Source organism: Falco peregrinus, chromosome 3 (assembly GCF_023634155.1).
Source record: "Falco peregrinus isolate bFalPer1 chromosome 3, bFalPer1.pri, whole genome shotgun sequence".
Classification (NCBI taxonomy): domain Eukaryota; kingdom Metazoa; phylum Chordata; class Aves; order Falconiformes; family Falconidae; genus Falco; species Falco peregrinus.
The window spans coordinates 105,123,694-105,144,938 of NC_073723.1; the positions used below are offsets into that span (position 1 = coordinate 105,123,694).

General features: G+C 46.0%; 1 protein-coding gene across 1 annotated transcript in view; it reads left to right on the plus strand.

Moving 5' to 3' along the window:
• The window catches only part of SAMD11 (sterile alpha motif domain containing 11), a 158,569-nt gene that overhangs the window by 77,366 nt on the left and 59,958 nt on the right, over positions 1-21,245 (plus strand).

Sequence of the window (21,245 nt, forward strand, 5' to 3'; positions counted from 1 at the left end):
GATGCTGTTAGATGTGAATGAACATTTCTGTTAGTGCTGTGGCTTTTTTCTTCCTCCTTTGTTCTTCTTTCTCTCCTTCTTTTCTTTTCTTTTTATTTTGGGGAAAGTTATGAGGGGAGGGGAGGAGTCTCTGTTATGGTGGAAGAGAGACTTGAGTCGACATGTAAAGAAAGCCTGTTGTTGGTTTTGATATGTTTACTCTGGTCCCTTCTTGGAAGAATGCAGGGTTGGGGTGGCCCAGATCTGTTTCCTGACATGACAGACATGGGAGTATGCATCTCATTTGCAAAAGTGTTCCTTTGCTCAAAAGGCTCATTAAAGGCCAAACTGACCTATGCTCCTGAACTGCTCAGGAGTTGCAGTGTTATGCTTAGCCAGCTTAAAGCAGTGCTACCTTAAAAGGTGGGCCTGTGACTGTAAATGACAAGAAATCACTGGATGACAGATGCTTTATATAATACGATTCCACTGAGACACCCTGGTCCTGCAAAAACTTATGCATGTAGGTGCTGAAGTATGAAGTCTTGGAGCCAATAGGACTCTGCATTTCGCAATGTGAAGCATGAATGGGTTGAACTACAGCTGCAAACATGCAGTGCAAGAGTATTCACAAGTCAGCTCAGGAAAAAGTTGACATTCAGAAAATTACACGTGTTTTACAAAGAATAAATTAAAGGAATGACATAGAAATCTGAATTGTGAGAAGGATTGCAAAACCTTTCTGGTATATTGGTTTTGGAGTCTGGTTTCCTGCAGTAACAGATAACCTAAGAATGTGGAAATTCATAAACTGAAGGTACCCAGTTACAAACATGAATAGTCCTTTGTGACCTCTGGGTCAGTTGGTATCCTGAACATAGTGTGTTTTCTGTATGTGTTGCTAGTAGTCATAAACTTACCTAATCCTTTAAAAATAGAACTGCAGAAATTTGCCTCTGTACTAGAAAAACTGGAATTTTGAAATTTCTCTTTTATACTGAATTGCCACATCAGAGTGAAATAGTAGAGCCTGGCAGGTACTGCTTGTTTTCTAGAACAAGAAAAATTGATCTGTGCAGCTGTGAAACTTTTTGGGGAATACAGAAGGAACTAGATAGGGTGCAGAACAGTTCAGAATCTGGTTCTGCAGGTGCTTCATACATAAATGCGTACTATAGGAATCAGGATCTGGCCCATTGGATCTGCTTGCAAATAGCAGCCCACTAATAACTTTTGTTTTGCTAGGTAGTTTCTGATGCTTTATGTAAACTTCCTGTTCAGTTAAATATTTATAAATGGTAGGAAAACATTACTGTTGCTATTATTGCTACTACAACTGCTGCTGCTGCTACTATACTTGTGGAAGTGTCCACTGCACACTAGGTACTTCACGAACGTTTCAAGAAATTATTCATACTCCAGAGACATCAGATTGTCTGGACAAGGGAGTGCAAATAAGTTTAGCTGATGACTTTTATGACAAGGCTTAACATGTGTAAGACTCGGTGCAGCAAATACAGTGTTTGCTCAAGAGAACATTGTTTAAGAGCTTTAGGGAGACATACCTATCAGTGCTGCGGCTGATGTGGACATTTCTGTTGTATCTGCAAGACTGATGCATCACTGACAGAATCAGGGAGTATTAGAAATTACTTCCATCACCATCACATGCCCTTCAAATGCAGTGCTAACAAGTTCTGCCCCTGTTCTGTGTGCTCCCAAAAACCCCTGTGGCACAAGAGTGAAAGTGGGCAGCAGAGAAGTGAAGGACAGATGTGCTCTGGCATTTTAACCCATTCACACATACCCACTTTGCCAATAATTAGGACTGTTCTGTTGGCAACATTGGTGTGTGAAGGTTATAGCCTAAACTTTGCACCTGGAGGGACAAGTCGCATCTGTATTTAATTGAGTACTAGAGTATGAGTTAAGTCTTGGTGTTGCCATGAGGCTCAGCGGAGGCAGTGGGGAGTGAAGGGTGGCAAATCAGTACTGATTCATACTCCATTAGGGAACAAGTGAGGGCAGAGGTATTCACTGGTGTTTAAGTAAGCGCAGACTTTGGCCCTGACACGTAAAACCCAGTAAGTCCTAAAATTTACAGTGTTAAGAATACATAAACCCCACCCTGTCTGTAAGCATCTAGAAGCCAGTCGAGAAGGCATATCTCACACAGCACTCTGTAAAAAACAGCTGAAGTTTTTTGTATGGCAGCCTTTAGAATAAAGTCCCTGGTTTGTTGCTGTAAGCTTTTGGGACTCTAAAACACAAAAGAATGGATTCCTTCCAGGCAGACCCTTCCATGATTTCAGCCTAGAGCAGGGTTTTATGACTGAGTTATAAACTCCTAAAAGGCCAAGGTTTGTAATGGAAGTGCTGACACAAGCCTTAATTAATAGCCACGTGAACAACGATTCTGCACAATAGCAAGTTAAGGGTGCAAACACCTTTAGAATTCCTGTTTTAAAAAAAAAAAAATCTGAACTTGCAATGCATAGAATAAAATAATGGTCTGATTTTTTATTTCAACAAGTACAGTTCTTGGGCTTCCTTGGCTTAAGTGTTTGTTCCCTTCAGTTTAGCTCTGTCCTGGTAGAAACATTGGTAGTTCCTCCTGGGAACAGAAGTTTTGCTTTTGGAGATTAAACAGTTAGTCCCAAATATAAAAAAATTGTGCCCATCCCGCTAGTTCAGAAGAGAACAATGTGTTACACTGTGTAGGAAAGAAAGTAATTTGTGTGCTTATATGTCAGTACAGAAAAAGGTTGTATGTTTAAGCAACCTAAATTGCCACACCATTCTGTAAGACATCTGGCATATCTAAAATACATCATGGGATGGCAAAAAGGTTTGACTGACCTTTGTTGTCAGTGACCTGCAAATTCAGCCCATGGCAGTTAACACAGGTCATCCCAAACCAGTGCCAGGAAATCATTATGATGCACTACACCTGCATGCATACACAGTCACCATGCTACTTTAAATCAAGCAGGTCTGAGAACTGCCATCTTAATTTACCTGCCTCTTTGTCATAAGTTTGTCTTTGATCTTCCTTTCCAAGTTGTCAGAGGATACCTGGATTCATTGGCTTGAGCCACCTTAGAATTTCTGCCTGCATTGCCCTGGATAAAAAGGCATTTAACCTGGTACAAATCATTCTATATGCAAAGAACCAACAACTCAAGATAGGGGAATTGCTCTGAAAGGGGAGATTAGGATCTCTCCTTCTCATGCCAGGTGCTTTGCTCCCTTCCCTTTTAACCTTTGAAGTTCATGCAGGTTTGAGATTTTGTTTACAACTAGTCTTCCTTTAAAATTTCCTTTTTAAGGTAGAATTCCCTTGTATGAACATTCTGTTCCTGGAATAATTTGCTGGAATGTGTTAAAGTTGTTATTTTGAAATAGTGAACACAAGGTTAAAGCCTGGTCTCCACCACAAGATGCCTGCTCTCTGCTCCCATAGATTTAAGCATGAGTCACAGTTGCTCAGCACCACAGGCAGGATTACCTTTCTGAGGTTGAGGTATCTCATGAAAATAAATTGTGGAATAGAAAGGAGTTCCAGGGAGGAAAAGGATCTTTCTTCTGTTTGTTGCCACTTGATGTATTGAGGGAACTTTGGGGAGGTGAGTGACAAACAGATAAGAGGTGGTGCATGTTAATGCCATGCAGTGATGCAGCTGGGTATGGAATAAACATCTTGCCCACCTGAGAATTTCAAGAGGCTGTCAGTGCAATTAAACCATTTCTGTTTCCAGAGTTGTTTACTGCTGCCCTTGTTAAAAGATGGCCTGACTGGTAGGAAAGAAGGTGGTATGTGATTTGGTTAAAGCTGGGTACAAAGACAAGGAGCATAGCGGAGAATTGATCTGGGCATCTTGACGTCCAGGTACATGCTTTAGCTTTTGGTTCCACGGTAAGCAAGCTGAAGACTATCCAAGGTAGCATTTCTGTCTTCAAAGTCCTGTGCTGGTGCAGGCATAAAACAGTGACAAAGGACAGAGGCAGGAGCATGCAAGAGAGTCTCTTTACTGCCATAAGAAAAAAATCCACTTGAGGGGACACTCCAAGCTTATTGGGCCTCCCAGGGGGCAATTTTATCTAGGTGCATGTCACATGAAGGCTGCATAAGGACATGTAAAGAAACAAAAGCATCATTTGCCCAGAGTAAATAAAATGCATTTAACAACCACAATTTAAACAAAGATTACAGTGATGTGTAACCAGCCTTTCTGAATGGGCATGAACCATATTAGAATGTATTTTAAGCAGACAGACTTTGGCCAAGAGCCTGTGTATGTATCTGTTGAAATCTGACTCTTAACATACTTAGTGGGCCTTTCCACATTGATTTAACCCTGGTATAAACCCTTGCTCAGCCAGAACCAAGTTTAAACTGCAGTGCTTTTACTGGATTGTTACATGAATGTGTTTGATCTACGTGGTACAGCGGCACGCTTTTTAGAAAACTGTATTTAAGGAGGAATGAAACAGGTTAGTCAAGAAGAGGGCATTAAACAAATGAGGCCAAGTGGAAGAAGCAGATGAAAAATACATGGGAAATGGGACAGGAGAAGCAAACTAAAGGGAAATTCACTGATTTAGTGCATTCCTTTGGAAAGGCGCACAGGGAGAGAAAAGGAAAGCAGGAGAGGAGTATTGAAAAGTAGATGGTTTTGAACATGTCAAGGCTGATCCTGACTCAGCACAAAGTATTGCTGTGTGGTACAGGTAAGGTTATCAAGTGCCAGAGCATCCTGCTGCTCTGCCCTTTAAGGATTGATATAGGATGGCTTCTGGGTTGTCTATTTATTTATTTATTTATTTATCCTAGTAAGCTTTTGCCTTTTAATCTAGGAGACCTGAAGTAGGTACTAAAAGGTCACAAGAAGTTTTTAGCAGCTGGAAGCTGGATGCGATCCCTTAATGCCCTGCAGTCTTTAGCATCTGCTGCTAAAAGAGCTGGTATTTGTCAGATAAGCGCCTCTTAACTTACAGCAGAAAAATCAGACCGTGGCAGAGGGACAAGAGTGCCTTCAAAAGGGGGCCTGCCTTTGCCCTTCTGTCAGGCACTGATTCCTGCCTCGACACCAATGCACAGCAGGGCTGAAGCAGCAGCACCAGTTGAAAAAGCTGATAGTGAGCTAAACTAAACAGAAGGAGTCAGAATTTGCCCATCTGACTTAAGTCAGGGCAGAGAAGACTGATGAGATACTGTATATAGACCTGCAGAGCTGTTTCCATAACTCATGATGACTTTGGAGGACAACTGTGAAGCTGACTCTTGACTGTATAGTACAGAAAGCTTAAAAAAGATCCCAGTGAAATACAGCAGAATGCATTAACTGTGACTCCTGGACTGGTATGAGGAGGACACTTACTTCACATGAGGCTGAATACAGTCCTTCCAGATTATTTCTGCTGTGGCTTTGGGACATACATAGACTGCTTAAGGAAATGTTTTAATCCTCATCTTGGCGGCATATACAAAGAGCTCTCACCTTTGTAACTGTTAAACCAGTGAACCAGGACATGCTTCCTGAAGGCAAAGCCGATAAATAGAAGAAAGCTCTTGGCTAACGCCACTGTTGTTGGCAGTCAAGGCATGGCTATGTGGAGACAATATGTTAAAGGAAAAGACTTTCCAGATGGGTGAACTCAGTTTGTTCATCAAACAGTGACATACCTGTTTGATTATGGACAATAGTTGCCCAGCTAGTAAATGGATGTGTTCTTTTGTTTAACTGGGAGAAGAGAAGTAAAGTAAATACACAGCAAATCCACACAGTTGATAGACATTAACAAGAACGTTCTGTGTCTGAATGAAGAGCATTTGGGAATGTTCAGCTAGGGAGCTAAGCCTCCAGTTCCGTAGAAAAAACCCTGTAAGCAACCTTTGGTTTGCTTGCGTTTCATCAGCCACGAAGCATCCATATGAAGTTCGAAAGCATAGATGCTGAGATAAACCAGGAGGAGCTGCGAGGTTCCGTCAGCTGCTTTTTGGGGGACTTCAGGTGGCAACAGGACAGACCTGGCTCTATGCTGTAGAGTATAATATTTCCTTTTATTTGTGGATCTAAACACACCCCCCCACACAAAAGACTGCTACTGGCAGGAAGCAAAGTCAGTCATTCTTGATACCACCTTGCTGGAAGGCACTGATGAAATTTAGCCATAGACATTGTGTGTATTCCTGGACTCCACAGAAGTTGCTGGCAGGATGTTCCCCATGGCCACGTGAGTGTGTTAGGCTGGGGATTTGCAAGGACGCATGCAGAGCAGAGTTACAGGTAGCTTTTGCTTCTCCCTTTCCTGTAGGGATAAAGGCAAACAAGGCCTTATCTATGCCTTATTGATGTAGATTCTGGAGCAAACATAGTTGTAGAGAAGAGTGGATGAACAGGGAGGAAAAAATGAGTAACTATTGGTTTGCTGAAAAGTATCATTTGATCTGAAAAAATTATTTCATTAGCAGTACTTTTTGCTCATATATTCATTCCCAGGAAGCTTCATTTGGGGTTGGGGAAAGGAGACCATTTGTGTACTAGCAGGGATTCAGAGAAGTGATGGAGCAGAGTAGGTAGCTGATAAACTAGGTTTAGCTTTCATTTTAAATCTAGAAGAATAGAATTATATTTCAAATAAGATAGGTGAGAAAAGCTATTAGATACCTACAAGGAAAGAGGGAATGTTTATTCAAGGGTAGTGTTCTTCGTATTTATCCCCAGCGTGTTGTCATCTCTAGGGTATCTATCATGGGAGGGGGAGTGTAATGGACCTTTTGTAGGGCAGCTGAAAGGACTCTGGATAAACCGGGCATGTGAGGGCATCTTAAGACCCTGGTATATTATTGAGATATGCATAAGCTTGGTTGCAGCTTTGGGGAGGCATTCTTGATGTATTTCAGCTGCATGTAGCGATCAAAAAGAGAATCGTATCCTTCTGCTTTTAGATGGTACGTTGGATCAAAACTTGAAGGGCGTGTTTCTGGAATAGAAGGTTTTCTGACCTCCCTTTTCACACCCTACTGTGAATATGTCTGTCTTGTCCTTAATAGATTGGATATGTGAGTGATTGTTGTAGCTCATCGGTTGCCACTGTCCATTGTCTAAACTTATACCCTATCGCCCATTCAAAAATCACTCATCTGGGTATTTTAATATTTCATCAGTTCAAAGCAAGTGTCTTAATGAATTGAGAAAATGAGAAGAATCTGGGAGATTTAAAGAGACCTTCTATCCGTTAGGCGCCTAGCTGCGTGTCAGCAACACATTCTTTTTATTGGCTGAGCAAAACATTCTGTTACCGAGGCACATTGGAACGCGGCATCTAGGCAAGTCCAAAACTTCATGGAACGCTCTGCATGTCAGCAGGACAAGCCCATTGGTTGTGGTGCAAATCAAATGTGCCAAAAAACCTGTCAGGAGAAAAATCAGGACCTCCAGGCTGCCTGGTGCTGCAGGCAGAGAGGAGTTGTTTGGCTCTTCCCTGCACTGCACGCATGCAGCAGGAGCAGCTGCTTAGCTCAGAGAGTGAGGCTGTGGGTGTGACTTGGATTCTGACAAGGAACAGAGTTCCAGAAGTGCTTTTTAAGGGACGAGTTTGGAGATCCAGTGTGGGAGACCTTGGAACTTGGGGAAATTTGGGGTAAGCAGGGATGATTAGGTTGGTGTTACGGACGAACCAGGGAACTGGAAGAAGGGTTTATAAATGTGCATGGTGTCCTGGTTTCGGTTAAACCACAACACATGGGAACACACTAAGCCACTGGGAAGTGATGGAAGGGAAAACAAAGAGACCCCGAAGCTCTAGGGTGAGGGAGGATTCCAATGTGAGCTGCAGGAGTTCATGAGGCAGGGAGTACTGGAGGCTGACTCACACGGTCTGTATAGTGAGGAGGCAGGGAAGAGCAGAATGTAGACAGTTTTAGGTATTCATGAAATGCACTTGACCCACAATAAGGGGGTGTTAAAAGTATGCAATGCCCCACCCTCCAACTGCATTTCTGTTTGCCATGGTTGCCTTCATTATTCTCCTAGTGAAACTTCCTTTGTTAGTGGCCAAGGTGAGCTTCAGCCTGTGCTCGGGGAGAGGGGTGGGTGATCAATAGCATGGGCTTGATGGATGTTCAGGGAAAAAACGTACAGACACTTGTAGTGGTTGTGGCAGATGAACTGATGAAGATGGACTGTTACGGAAAATCTTTCTGGACTCTGGTGAATTTGTGTTGGGTTGCTGCCCAACAAATGTGTGCGTGGAAGGCAGAAGTGGAAGATGTTTTCAAGGGACTAGTTGTGTGTAACTGGGTGCTGCACTTTGGCACTAAGAAAGAACGGCAGGTGGGAGAAAAGTCTGTAACTAACCTTCAGGCTTCTTGCCACCTTGGGGTACTGGGTTCCATGTCCTTATGAGAGGAAGATAGCACAAGATCTTCATATTTTTTGCCTCAGAAGACTGCAGCAATGCAAGCATCACAGGGGAAAGGTGCTTCCCGGGAACTGTACCTTCCCAGTGACGGTCTCGCACAGTGCTTACACCATACTTTTGTGATCCCTGTACTATTTACAAGTCTGGGTGAGGTGTCTCATCTGGAGGGCTGGTGTATCCTGCTGGTGATGGAGGAGTTGTAAAGTGACTGACTGTGTTTAAGGTTTTCCCTACCTTACTTGGATTCAGGCTCTCATAATTTCTTAGGCTTTGTGAGCTCCTCCTTTTCTCAAGTCCCTGTGCTCCTTTATCCGGCAGCACAGTAAGCTTTTTGGCTCCCAACATTACAACTGTGGTGGAAGTGCAGGATTCAAGATGCATTAGGCCTGTCTGAGAGTTTTCCAAACTCAGAAGCCGTATCTGCATTATTGTAGACAAGAGGGGAAATCTGAGGCTAAAATGCGTGGGCATCCCCTTTGTCAAGTGCTTTTGTGGCACCTTAGCAGATGGGCACATGTCAAAACCGACTCTCGGAATAAGGTGCCAGCAGTGATAGACTGGGTTTACACTTCATCTCAGTGCTTTATCTCTTCCACCTCCAGTCCAGCATCAATGTGGTGTAGTTCCATCTTATTTTTATTTATGGTCTTGCAGAGCTGAATGACAAAGCAGGATTAGAATAAAAACATCTTTACACCTAATTTTGGAGTTGCCAACTCTACTGATCATTTTTATGAACTGTCATGAGTATTAATGAAATTTTATGAGCATTTTGCTTGGGACATTGCAAGATTATTTTTATACTTTTTTTTTTCAAGATAAGTCTGCAGGGAGAATTAGGGCTGTATGGCCCATAGTTGGGGTTGGGATTTTCAGGCCTCTCAGCTCCCTCCAGTTGGTCAAACTTGTTTACCCCTCCCTTGTTCCTCTTTACCCTTTCCTCATTTTTTCCCTTTCCTTCCCTTTTTGCCTGTGTCTGATGGGTGGCATCTTGTCAGAAGGTGGAGATGCTCAAGAGGCAGAAGTGGGATGTTGGTAAATTGGTAAAAAAAAAAAGGTCTATAAAGACTGATGTCTAAGAAGGACAGAGAGTGACAGAGAGGTTTTTTTTATCAATGACGAAGTTTTAAAAGGCAACCAAAAGACTGAGCAATAAAGATATAACCAAGAAGGCCAAGGAATGAGGGGCAGCTGTGCCCTGAGCTTTGCCTGCTGGAAGTCATGCTTCTGCTTCTGTCTAGAGTGCAAAATTCTGGCAGGGTACAGCTTTACCGCTGTGGCAGGGGAGGTAGCTGGGAGTCTTTCCATTAGCTTTACTGGGCCCTAAGCTGGGTTCCTGAACAACAGGGCCAGTCTGCACTGGATTGAGCGTGTGAAAGTGCTGTTGAACACATCGCTGGCTACAAATGTCAGTTGCCAGGTAAGTGAGTGGTCTAGGTTTTTGCAGCAGATAGCGAAGTTAGAAATTAATTTGGGAATAAGGAGAGGGAGCCAGAAAGTGCATCATAACGTAGCTTGCCTCCCAGCAGTTTGCCAAATTGCAGTTCATGAAGTGGCAGGTTGGAGCAGCTAAGGCTGCCCAGATTGTGCCAGAGAGGTCGGGGAGTGTGACGAGTGGGATGGGGAGAGGCAGTAAGGCACAGAGTGGTCTGGAGGAAGGCGGCAACCCCTCTGCTCTTCAGAGTTGCACATACATATGCTTGCTTGCATCCAGCTTCTTTGTCTGGGGCTTATCTGCCTATCTCTGATGGAAAAGTGACACAGCCTGTCAGCGGGTCATGCCGCCTATTGTTTAACAGTGAAACAAACTCTGCTGCCCCCCCTTGCACCACCCCCAGCCCCATCCACTTCTTTATTAGTCACCTGATCAGAGCCTTCAGATCCTTGACCCAAATCCTCCTGTGCCCAGCTTTAGGTCTTACCCTGCTCTGGCTGTTCTGTCCACCGTCGACCTGAGAGGAGAGGTATTGGCTGTGCTCTGTGTGATTAGGGAGATGTTGCTGGATGTTTTGAGCTGTGTGCAAGGTGATAAGCAGGAGTGAGGGAGGAGGGGAAGAGCCCTTGATTGGTCTGAGCTGTGAGCTTTCCCTGATCCACATCCCTTCTCTGTTTCTGCTGACTCAGTGACCCTAGTTTTACTGCCTGGGAGTGTCACAGTCAGTGACCTTGCCTGTCTGCTCAAAGGCCATGCCAGAGTGAACCAAGACATGCTGAGGAGAAAGTTATTTTGCAGAATTTCTTATCCCAAGATGACTCTCAGCTTTGCCAGGCTGGAAGGTGGTTAATCCTGCACTGATTTGATGCTGTGCATGCAGCAGGGAGTCAGAGCGGTCATCTTTTGAAATGTACTTTTTTTCATCTGGGTGGGAAGGTTTACATGGTAGTAAGGAAGAAGCTGAGAGGATTCATCAGCTCTTGGGAATGAGCAGATTATTTTACTCCCATAGCACTCAATTCAGTGTGGTTGGGGTTCTGAGATGGAGGGTCTCTATTTGCGCCTTGGTGGGCAGAGACACAGATCACACATTTTTTTCACTCTGAGCTGCCACTGTTAACTGGGAGTACAATAGGGTGATTTTCTGACAGATTCTGTGCAGGAGGTCAGACAAGGTAGATATAATGGTCCTTTCTGGGGCTTAAAATCAATGAATCTGTGATTAAATGGCCCACAGAGGCTGGGCATTGCAGGATAAGGGAAAAGGAGTGATATTGGTGGCATTTCATGTGGGAGCTGCGGTCAGGTATTTCTCTTGCGGCAGCACAACAGCCAGTGATCCCCAGGTCATGTCTGTCTTTCTGGGTCCTTTTAATGAGCCCCAGATTTACCTGTGTATGGTAGGGAGACAGAAGGTGGATTTTTTTCAAGGGCTGAGCTGCATTACACATGTTTCTTTGGAAATTGGTTATTAGTTTTGTTTTGGGTTTGAAAAAATGCTAACTAAAAACTACGAGAGCCTTTGAGTGGTTATTTTATACCAGTCCTGACTTCACATAGTTGTGCTGTTACATAAGGTGGTTTCTCAGAGCTATAATGATGCAACAGTATTTATAGACCAATCTGGGTTTTGCTTTTAATGGCTTCCATAAAAAGCTCATTATTCCCTTCACACAGTCACCAACTGATTTACATGCTTGTCCTGTCCCTGGGCGTGTGCTCCAGTTTGGGTAGCCCTGAGCAACACACTCACACTGACTGCTTGTTGCTAAATCATAGAATTGTTTAGATTGGAAAAAACCTTTAAGATCATTGAGTCCAACCGTTAACCCGGAACTGCCAAGTCCACCACTAAACCACGTCCCTAAGCGCCACATCTACAAGTATTTTAAATACCTCCAGGGATGGCAACTCCACCGCTTCCCTGGGCACCTGTTCCGTGCTGGACACCCTTTCAGTGAATTTTCTCCTAATCCCCAATCTAAACCTGCCCTGGTGCAACTCGAGGCCGTTTCCTCTTGTCCTGTCGCTTGTTACCTGGGAGAAGGGACCGACCCCACCTCGCTACACCCTCCTGTCAGGCAGCTGTGGAGACCGAGAGGGTCCCCCCGAGCCCCCTCCTCTCCAGGTTGACTCTCCCCAGCTGCGCCCCATCAGCCCTGTGCCCCAGCCCCCTGCCCGGCTCTGGACACGCTCCAGCCCCTCAGTGTCACCTTGCAGTGGGGGACTCAGACCTGAATCCAGGATTCGAGCTGTGGCCCCACCAATGCCAAGTATGGGGGGATGGTCACTGCCCCGGTCCTGCTGGCCACACTGTTTCTGACAGAAGCCAGGATGCTGTTGGCCACCTTGCTGGCACACTGCTGGCTCATGTTCAGCCAGCTGTTGACCAGCACCCCCAGGTCCTTTCCCGCAGGCAGCTTTCCAGCCACTTTTCCCCAAGCCCGTAGCGCTGCATGGGGCTGTTGTGACCCAAGTGCAGGACCTGGCATGGAACCTTGTTGAACCTCACACAACTGGCCTTGTCCCATCAGTCCAGCCTGCCCAGACCCCTCTGCAGAGCCTCCTGCCCTCCTGCTGCTCAGCACTCCCACCCAACTTGGTGTCACCTGCCAACTTAATGAGGGTGCACTCAACCCCCTCATCCAGATCATTGATTAAAGACATTAAACGGGGCTGGCCCCAGCATGGAGCCCTGGGGAGCACCCTGTGTGCCTGGTGCCAGTGGGATATAACTCCGCTCACCACCACTAGCTGGGCTTGGCCAGCCACCCAGCTTTTCACCCCACAAACAGTACAGCCATCCCAGCCGTGAGCAGCCAGTAACTGACAACAGTCTGACTGTGACACTGGTCTCATCCTCACACCAGAAACTTGTCTTTTGAGGAGATGGTGAGGAGAGGGGAGAGGAGGTCAACAGAGAAGAAAAAGTCACTTGTGCTTCTGCAGGTTCTGGCAATGTTGCCATCTCCTTGGAGCTGCAAAGTCTCTGTCATTCCTGGCATATCGACCTGGCCAGGCAAGGTGCTTGGGCCTGGCTGGCATGGGTGCATACAGTGCGTAGAAGGAAGTCACTGCAGAGTAAACGGAGTCTGTGACTCTGTTACCTGAGCTGGAGGTACCATTGGAATACACTCTTGAATTTGTGTCCGGTCAGGCTGGGAATGAGAAGGAAAAGAAACCTCATGTGTATTCCTCAGTGACACAGGAGGGTCTGTGTGAAGGATGCATGGGCACACACCTGTGTTGATCTCCCACTTTCCCTGGCTTTAATCAATGTCCTTGCATCTTATCCCCTGCAAGCTCTGACATTCCTCTTTTTGCATATTGGATTTTTTTTCTTTATTGTAGGGAGGGACCGAGGGTCGGGACAGTTTTATGGCAACTGTATTGATCAGTAAAATTTAATATAATCCCTGCACTTACTGTGTGATCGTTAAGGGGATGGAGAGCCAGTGAAACATATTTAAAAAGAAATATTTTCTGGTTTTATTTCCTCCCATGCTACTTTTCTGAGTCTCTTATCTTCTCCAAACCTGGCATCAATCTCCTGCTTTGCATCCCTTCAAAGACAGTCATACATTTTTGACTGGGTTTTCCCAGTTTGCCTTTGATTTGATTAATGATTATGAAAAGACTTATCCTGTCTGGTCCAGTGCTAGATTAATTCACCATTTTCTCAGTGAACTGTCTTGCAGTCTCTGAATCTCTGTAACTTTGTGTCTACTGAGAATATTACTCCCTCTTTTTTTATCTCAGATGCATCTGGAACTTCCTGCTGTGAAGTACCAGGTTGCCTCTTAGTATCTAATGCTTCTCACTCACACAGTGCCCCTGTGCATCCCCATGTGTATGGAGAACAGCAGCACGAAGTGGTTAACCGACAAGCCAGCGAAGTCTGGGCAGGAAACTGGAGCAAAACAATGACAGCATGAGTTTCAAACCTGTGCTAAGTATCCTAACCATTGGAGCAGCCTTTTTTGGGTACTGCTGAGTGGTGCTGCACCACAGGTGAAATACCGCCTTTGCAGAGTGACCTGCACTTTTTTATGCCTGATACCAAGCACTGAAAGGTTACTGTATGTGGTCTTGCAGCTCAGAGCATGGGTGGAGCAAACCCTGCCTGCGGCAGGATAGACAGTAGGAGGCATGCATTCTGGCTCACCCTGTGGGGAGGACGGGGCATGGCCTTTGTAGTGAGGTTACTGTTGCCTCCTTATTTGGAGAGGGCTGCAGCGAACAGGGAGGCAGCCACTATTGAAAATTATTTACATTTTGACCAAATTTTCTCCTTCCCCTCTCCTTCCCTCTCTTTGCAATCACTCTTTGCAGTCACTGTGAGCAGCATGTTGCAAGAATCACCAGACCCTGCGGGCGCCTGGCTGCCTCTGCTAACTGCAGAGACTCTGACACTGATTTATATTTTGGTTAATTGTCTCCATCCATTAGTCTCCTCATCCTTCTCCTTGTTAAAGATGCAGTTGCTGCTAATGTCTGTAAATGAAATACATTTAAAAGGCATTGCTCCCAGTCTGAATCCGGCTTGGGTTAACAATTGCTGGAAGCTGCCACCTCTGGAGGATCCCAAGGGTGGTATGTCTGCACTCTGGTGCCGTACAGGGGCAGGGCAGCCCAGGCGTTTGTCAGCACCTCTCTGCTTACCCTCTCTTGAGGGGCCAAGAGACTGAGGTGTCTGCTCCGTTTGTCTAGTCCCCTCTGTAAGTCACTGCATGCTGAATGTGCTGGCAGGGCTGGCTCCAGAACCAGGCTGGGAAGAGGGCTTTCAGCAGGTGTAAGGGACTAGTTTGCTGGGACCATTTGAGACTGAGGAGAGGTGACGGGAGTGAGGGTCCAAATGCTGGTCAGCAGGAGGACCAGGGGACAAGACAGGACCAGAAGGGATCTTGGAGCAATAGCTGCTGGCTTCAAACAGTGCCAGTCAGAGCATTATGGTGCAGATGTTGCTCAAGAAAAGATTATCATTCCCAGAAGCTGGTCGCACTGGATTGCTGCATGTCTGATTACCACAGCGTCCCTGGAAGGGCTTGCTCCTAATTCATTTATACATCCCAAGGGATGGCCACAGTTAGCAAGTCTGACAGTTCAGTGGCAGTTCCTATGATGGACTTCTCCTTCCTTGAGCACAGGTTGTGGCTCATTAACTAGATTAGATGACGTTGCTCATGCAGTGTGTGCCAGAAATGATAGTCCTGCTGGTTTAGCTGTTGTCCTGCAGGTGCTTCGCTGCGGACTGCACAGATGAGTCAATGGATTGTTGTGACATCTTGTCCCAAATAGACACCTTCTGTCTGGGTGATGTTTCCACCAGTTGATGTGGCTGTCTGTCTCCTTGAGTGCCTTTTCCTGTAAGCACTGCAGCTATCAAATGACCACTGGTGGACCATTATACTGCCATTACAGAAAGTCTCATCAGAACAACCAGCTTTGGGAGAGACAGAGGACCAGTTAGTTCCATTAAACATAGACACTGCAGCAATCAAAGCATTCACAGAGAACATTAGCAATGTATTTTTTCCTCCAGTGGTAATTTTTGCAGCCATTAGTTATTAGTACATCTCATTGCTGCTTTGCAGAATGGTCTTCTTATATCAGAGCATTGGGTTGTGACAGGGAATTTTAGACTGTCGGCTCTGATCTGTATCTGTGGTGTCCTGACTGTACTCCCAGAGTCCTACAGTGGTGTTCATTGGGTTTGGATGTGAGGTCTGAGGATGAGAAAGACTTGTTTTGTTTTTTCCTGCACCTAGCATGGAACCTGTGGCATATGCCTTCTATGCTGTGGTCCCCTGCAGTTTTCTTTTGCTGCCAGTGTAACAGGTCAAGTGTCCAGTGTTTTCAGAAATACCCTCCAAGGTCAAATGGCCGTTTTGTTAGAGAGCAGATTTCATTTCATATTACATGCAGGTAAAGGAGCCATTTGTACTTGTCCTTAAAAGCTCTGTGGTTGCTGCTTGCAGCATGCATGGCCCGAGTTGTGGTGTACCAGTGAGCTTGCTCAGTTGCCTGTGGCTTAGGCAAAACCCTTATCACAGCTTTCCTGCATTCCTAGTAAATGGATCTGTTGCTCCTGTGCCCTCTCTTCATTAGGTTTTGAAAATTGCCCAATTCATAATAATACCTAGCCACTTATCCTACTGTTGCTTTTGGCAGCAGGACACAGCCTTGTGGCAGGGTGGGAATCCTGTTGGATGGAAAGCAGCTTGCAAAAGCCTAGGACATTCTTTTCAGTGGGTAAATGGGCAAGGAAAAGGCAGGATAGATACATGGCATGTTTGGTGGGATGGTTACTTCTCCGATGCTATGTGGAGCACAGTCATAAACAAGCACGCATCACCACTGCCAGCTTTACTCCTTGTTAAAGTGTCTTCCTTATGAGGCCAGGTTCATTATGAGGTCTGTGCCACTTGCAGCTGTTCCCAAAGCTGCAGAGTTGGCCTTGAGGGTTCGACAGTGCTGTTAGGTAGCTGCTACCTTTCCCTTCTTTCTTAGTAGGAGGGACAGCTTTCTGAAGATGGGATCTCACTTCTTTATCAGCAGTCACCACATACTTCTTTGCCACACAAGATCCTCCAAATTTGTAACCTTGTACTCCTCTCCGCTGCTGCTAAGTATGATGTTGGAAAAACAGGATGGTGGATTCAAATAGAGAGTGAGCAACAGGATAATCAGGAGATTATCCTTACTAGGCATGTTTATATTCACTGTTCAGGTACCAGACAAGGGTGAATTTTAATGTTCTGTATTGAGGTTAAATGTCTATTGGATTTGACATTCAGACTCAAAAATCTTGTAGTGCTACAAGTTCTTTCCTAAAACTTTGCCCACCAAAATAGCAGAAATACTGAAAAATGTCTTGTGATCAGAGCTTTGACCATCCTGAGCCAGATAGCAGAAGAAAGGTCTTACAAGACTGTCAGTTACATGGAGTCACTTCCCAGTTTGAAGGCAAATCTGTACACGGCCAACCAGCCACGTGCCCCCTGGAGTTGCTGACAGTACATACTCTGTTTTCTACCCTTCATTTTACTGCAAGAGCAAAACCTGCTGTCGTGAGATGGAAGTGCCCAGGCAGTCATGCCTCAGAACATGTTCCCTTGCTGCTTGGAAACATACCTGTATTACTGTGGGTCCCCAAACCGTTAATTACCAAAACCCATGCAAACTGCACGTTGCCATGGCAACCTGCAGCCCTACAGAAGGCTATTTGTCTCCTCCTTGACCTTTCAGGAGATCTGTATCTTGCTCAAGCCCCCTTCTCTAATCCGTTTTTTAAAATATAATATTATGCTACTGGAAGGGATCAGACCTTTAATCTGATTGTGTGTGCATGTGTCAGTGCATGTCTTGGGGGGGTGCCTGCATTAACAGGCACCCAGCAGCGGCTCAGAGACAAGACAAAGGAAGAGCAGAGTGTGACTCTGCCCTGCTGGGGCTGCAAGTGAGCATCTCGGTGGAATGACTGCCTTCAGCACACAGGTGGGGGAATCCTCTACATGCGAAGGACTAACTCTGCATTCCCCTTGATGCGGGCTCCTTCCCGCTGAGGTCATGCAAGAATTGGGCTTTTGCTGGTGAGGACTTCAGTGGGAATGCTGTTACACCCATTCCAGTTTCCCTTCCAGTGAGCCTAGGTCCCAGCCTCCAGTTGCATCACTCACTATGCCAGACAAAGCAGCCAAGTTTTAGGTGTTACTGCATGTATGTTGGTCTCCCCAAAGTGCACGCTTGACCTGGGTCCTGCAAAGCTGGATATTCTTTTGCCTGTTGTATTCCCTCTGAGGGAAGGATCTTTAATCCTGCACTGGCTCTGCCTGCTGGGGCCCTGAGCTGATGAATTTGTTGCCTGTTCGGTCTATGACAGGATTCCTGTGAGCGAGTTTGGTGGCGTATAAACCCAGAGGAACAAACATCCTTTTCCTCAAGAGACTTGCTGTCTTTTCAAAACACTGTCCTGTATGGTGAGCAGGTTGAACACACAGAGAACACCCTGTACTCTGGGCTGAGGGTCTCGTTTCTGTGCTGTGCCACTTGTTCAGGATGCGCTTTGCGCTGCTCAGCTCTGGACATGGAGACCCAGTGCCTGCGAGATGGGCTTTGGTAGGGGCTGGGCTGGGCCTTTTCCACGGGATGTGGGCACACAAGTCTGTAGCTGACAGGTAGGAGTGAAGAATGAGGAGTGGGACTGAGGAATGGGGGAACAGTCAGTCAAAGGCCATTGAAACACGGGGCAGAGGACCAGCATCCCTGCCCAGGTGTGGGCACTAACCGAGCACAGGGGCTCCCTGTGCCGCGGTGCCGTGGGCGTTTGCTGGGCGCCGGGGCTGCTCTGCCGAGAGGAGCGTGCTGTGCGGTTCACCTTCAGCAGAGGGTGAGTGGTTGGTTGAATTTTCAGAGAGCTGTTTTCTGTGGAGAAACTTGCCAGGCTCTTTCTAGGATTTTTGTGGCCAGTGGATGGGGCAGGGCTGAGGTAGATGTCTGCCCGCTGGTGTGGGTGAAGGCGATTTGGCTGAGGTGTTCGCCTCAGGGCTGGGGGCAGGACTGAGTTGTGAAGGGGTTTGGCCAGGCTGGAGGCACAGCTCATGTTTTGCAACTTTTAGTACATGGACCGAGCAGGTGTCCCACAGCCTGTGGCAGTGCTAGGTGTTCTGCCTTCCTGCTGGGCCAGCGAACCTGAGGCAGTGGGGTGTCAGGGCTGGGAGCGCAGTTGCAGTGCCGCAGCCCAGGGTAGCAAGTAAGCAGCAGCAGCTAGTTTCTGAAAATTGCTTGTAGCTGGGCAGAGTCCTTCTTCCTGGCTAAAGCACTGTGTAAATAGCATAGGACATGAAGAACTGAAACTCAATTAAAAGTTAAACTTTCACTACCTCTATTAAATGGCATTGAGATGAAAGCAGTTGGTTGGGCTTTGCTCTGTGGAGGTTCAGGAGGGTCTCTTGTAAAAGTGATGTTTGTTTACTATCTCATGCAAGTCACGGGTAAGCTGGAGGTGGGAGAGTTGTCAGCTGCAGAACCAAAGCTGGTGTTCTATTCTGTTGACCCAACATGGTGGTAGAAAGACCTCTGTGGTCTGAGCAGAGCCTTACACAAGTCCGTCCCTTATTAGAGTCCACATAGTCCCTGAGTGTGCTTGCAGCTGCGTGGAGCTATATTTGCTGGGGCCAGCTTGGCCTACAGCATTTTAAAAAAATGCTTAAAGCCTTTACCTACACAGAAAGGTATCTCAATTTTTCATAAGCAGCTCTGGTTACCTTTCACTCTCTTTTCTCATGCTAAGACTGAGCCCCAGCTATAAGCTATCTCCCGTTGCGCCAGGTGTAGAACAAGCCCTGAACAAAAAGGCAGTCTGCTTCAAACCTCTGGTGCGCTAAGACAAAAGGAACAACTCCTGGGGACAGTTTGATGTACTAAAAGCTGTCGTAGCCTGTTTGCCTTATCTCTAGTCTTTCTCCCCTTTCCTCTCAATGTCACCTTGGTGTTCCGTTTGCCTTCTGCAAAGGTATTCCGGCAAAGCCATGTTTTCCTGGGATCCTGCCGAATTGCGAATTGCGTGGGTGGACTGAGTTGAATTCAAAGCCTGTAGTGTGTGCCTATCAGCCCTGTGGTATCTGCTCCCATGTGGAGTTACGACTTGCTAATGCTCCTTTGCATACCATGCTGATTTTAATTTTAAGGCCTTGGAAAATCTCCTAAACCCTCAAGATTTTTGGGGAAGAAAAATACAGTTTCTTGTGTGGTAACGTTTCCTTCCACATACATCTCCGGGATATAGTTTTTGGTGGATATATCACAGTATTCTGCACTCTTTGCATTTTGGAGAATCAAGTCATGTGAAAGAGTTGCTATGCTCTTTTCCAGAAGGACAGGTAGTTGCATTTTGGTGGTGGAGAAAACAATTCCTTCTGGTAGCTCTCTTAATGTGTTTACATATCAGAGGTGCTTTGGGCTCGATTGGGATGCAAGACACTCTGCAAATGCAAAGATGTAATTATCCCATTTTTCTCTTCCTACTCCCTGCCTTTCTCGCTCTGCACTTCTGGCTCATATCCTCTGCCCTTTCCTGTGCATTGTGCTGATGGCAGCGTTTATCTGCATTTGTCCTCTGTCCCTGACATCCAGTTATTGATTGGCATGATTAAAAAGAACTGATAATCACTTCACATTAATCCCATAAATGACTTAAGACACCAAAATATTTGCATAATGCATCTTAAAGGTGGCAGCTAAAAGAGGATAAGACCCAAAACTGCTTGGCACAGGAGAAATGGGCTTCCCACTCACCTGTGGGCTTGCTTAAGTAATTAGCCTTCTGCTTGCATAAGGAGGAATCTGAACTGGTTTAGCGGAGGAAGATGCAATGGGTGCTCAAAGGCTTTGAGATCTGAGCATCCTATCTCATTGCTAAGATTGGGGGTGGGGGGGAGTGCGCGGGGGGGGGGAGCAGCAGGGAACATGACAGCGGCTGCTGAAATGAGAGTCTGTTTTTGTCTGCTACATCTTGTGAAAATCTGGAGCCAGACGCCCGCTGAAAGTACCTCTGTCTAAAGACTTTCTGTCATAAACTTATCTGATTAGCAGAGAGCTAGACGACAGATTAGCCCCTGCTTCTGCAGCAGGGATGGGCTCTCTGGAGCATTTGAGCAGATCTGCTCCTGTTGCTAGTGCTGATAGCCTGTAGGTGGGGGTGCAGCAGGTGGGGAGGAGGTAAGGGGGGGGATAAGTGGGGGATATTTAAGGGAAGATGATTGCTAGGTAATTCTGCAGATAATGCACCCTCCGTGTTGTCCTGCTGGTCCCAGGTGAGGACACTCTCCTCTGCACCAGTGAGTTGGTGGTCATGTGCTGTGTGTCACAGCAGCACAGAGTGGGTGCATTTGTCATGTGAGTAGAGGCTGGGAGGGAGCTGTGGATGTGGGAGGGAGGGCAATGTTTCTAATATGTATAATTTTTTTGTAAGTGTCTCTAGTTCTTCTGGCTGTCATCTTCCATTTAGAAAGACGGAAGGAAGAAAAATAGCCACATTTAGCTTGGGGCAAGCACCTTGTGCTAGAAGGATGGGTGATTTAACATATACTGCAAACAAACAGAAGGGAGATATTCCAGCATTTCCATTTAGTATCATGGATACGTTTTAGCTTGTTCTTCCTCTTCAGTGTTTGTATATCATTTATTCAGAAATATTTAGCAAGTGGATAGCAGTTTGCAAGCAGAAGCATTTGCCAGCTGAACTGCAGTATCTGCTACAGTGGATGTCTTTTTGTGCTCTTCCTCTCCATAGAAGGAAAAAAAAGAAAAGGAAAAAGACTAAACTAGCCTACTTAGCAGCAGTCTCATGCAAGGATAACAGGCAAAATAATGCTGAACTGCTCTAATGCATTCTGTTTTCCCA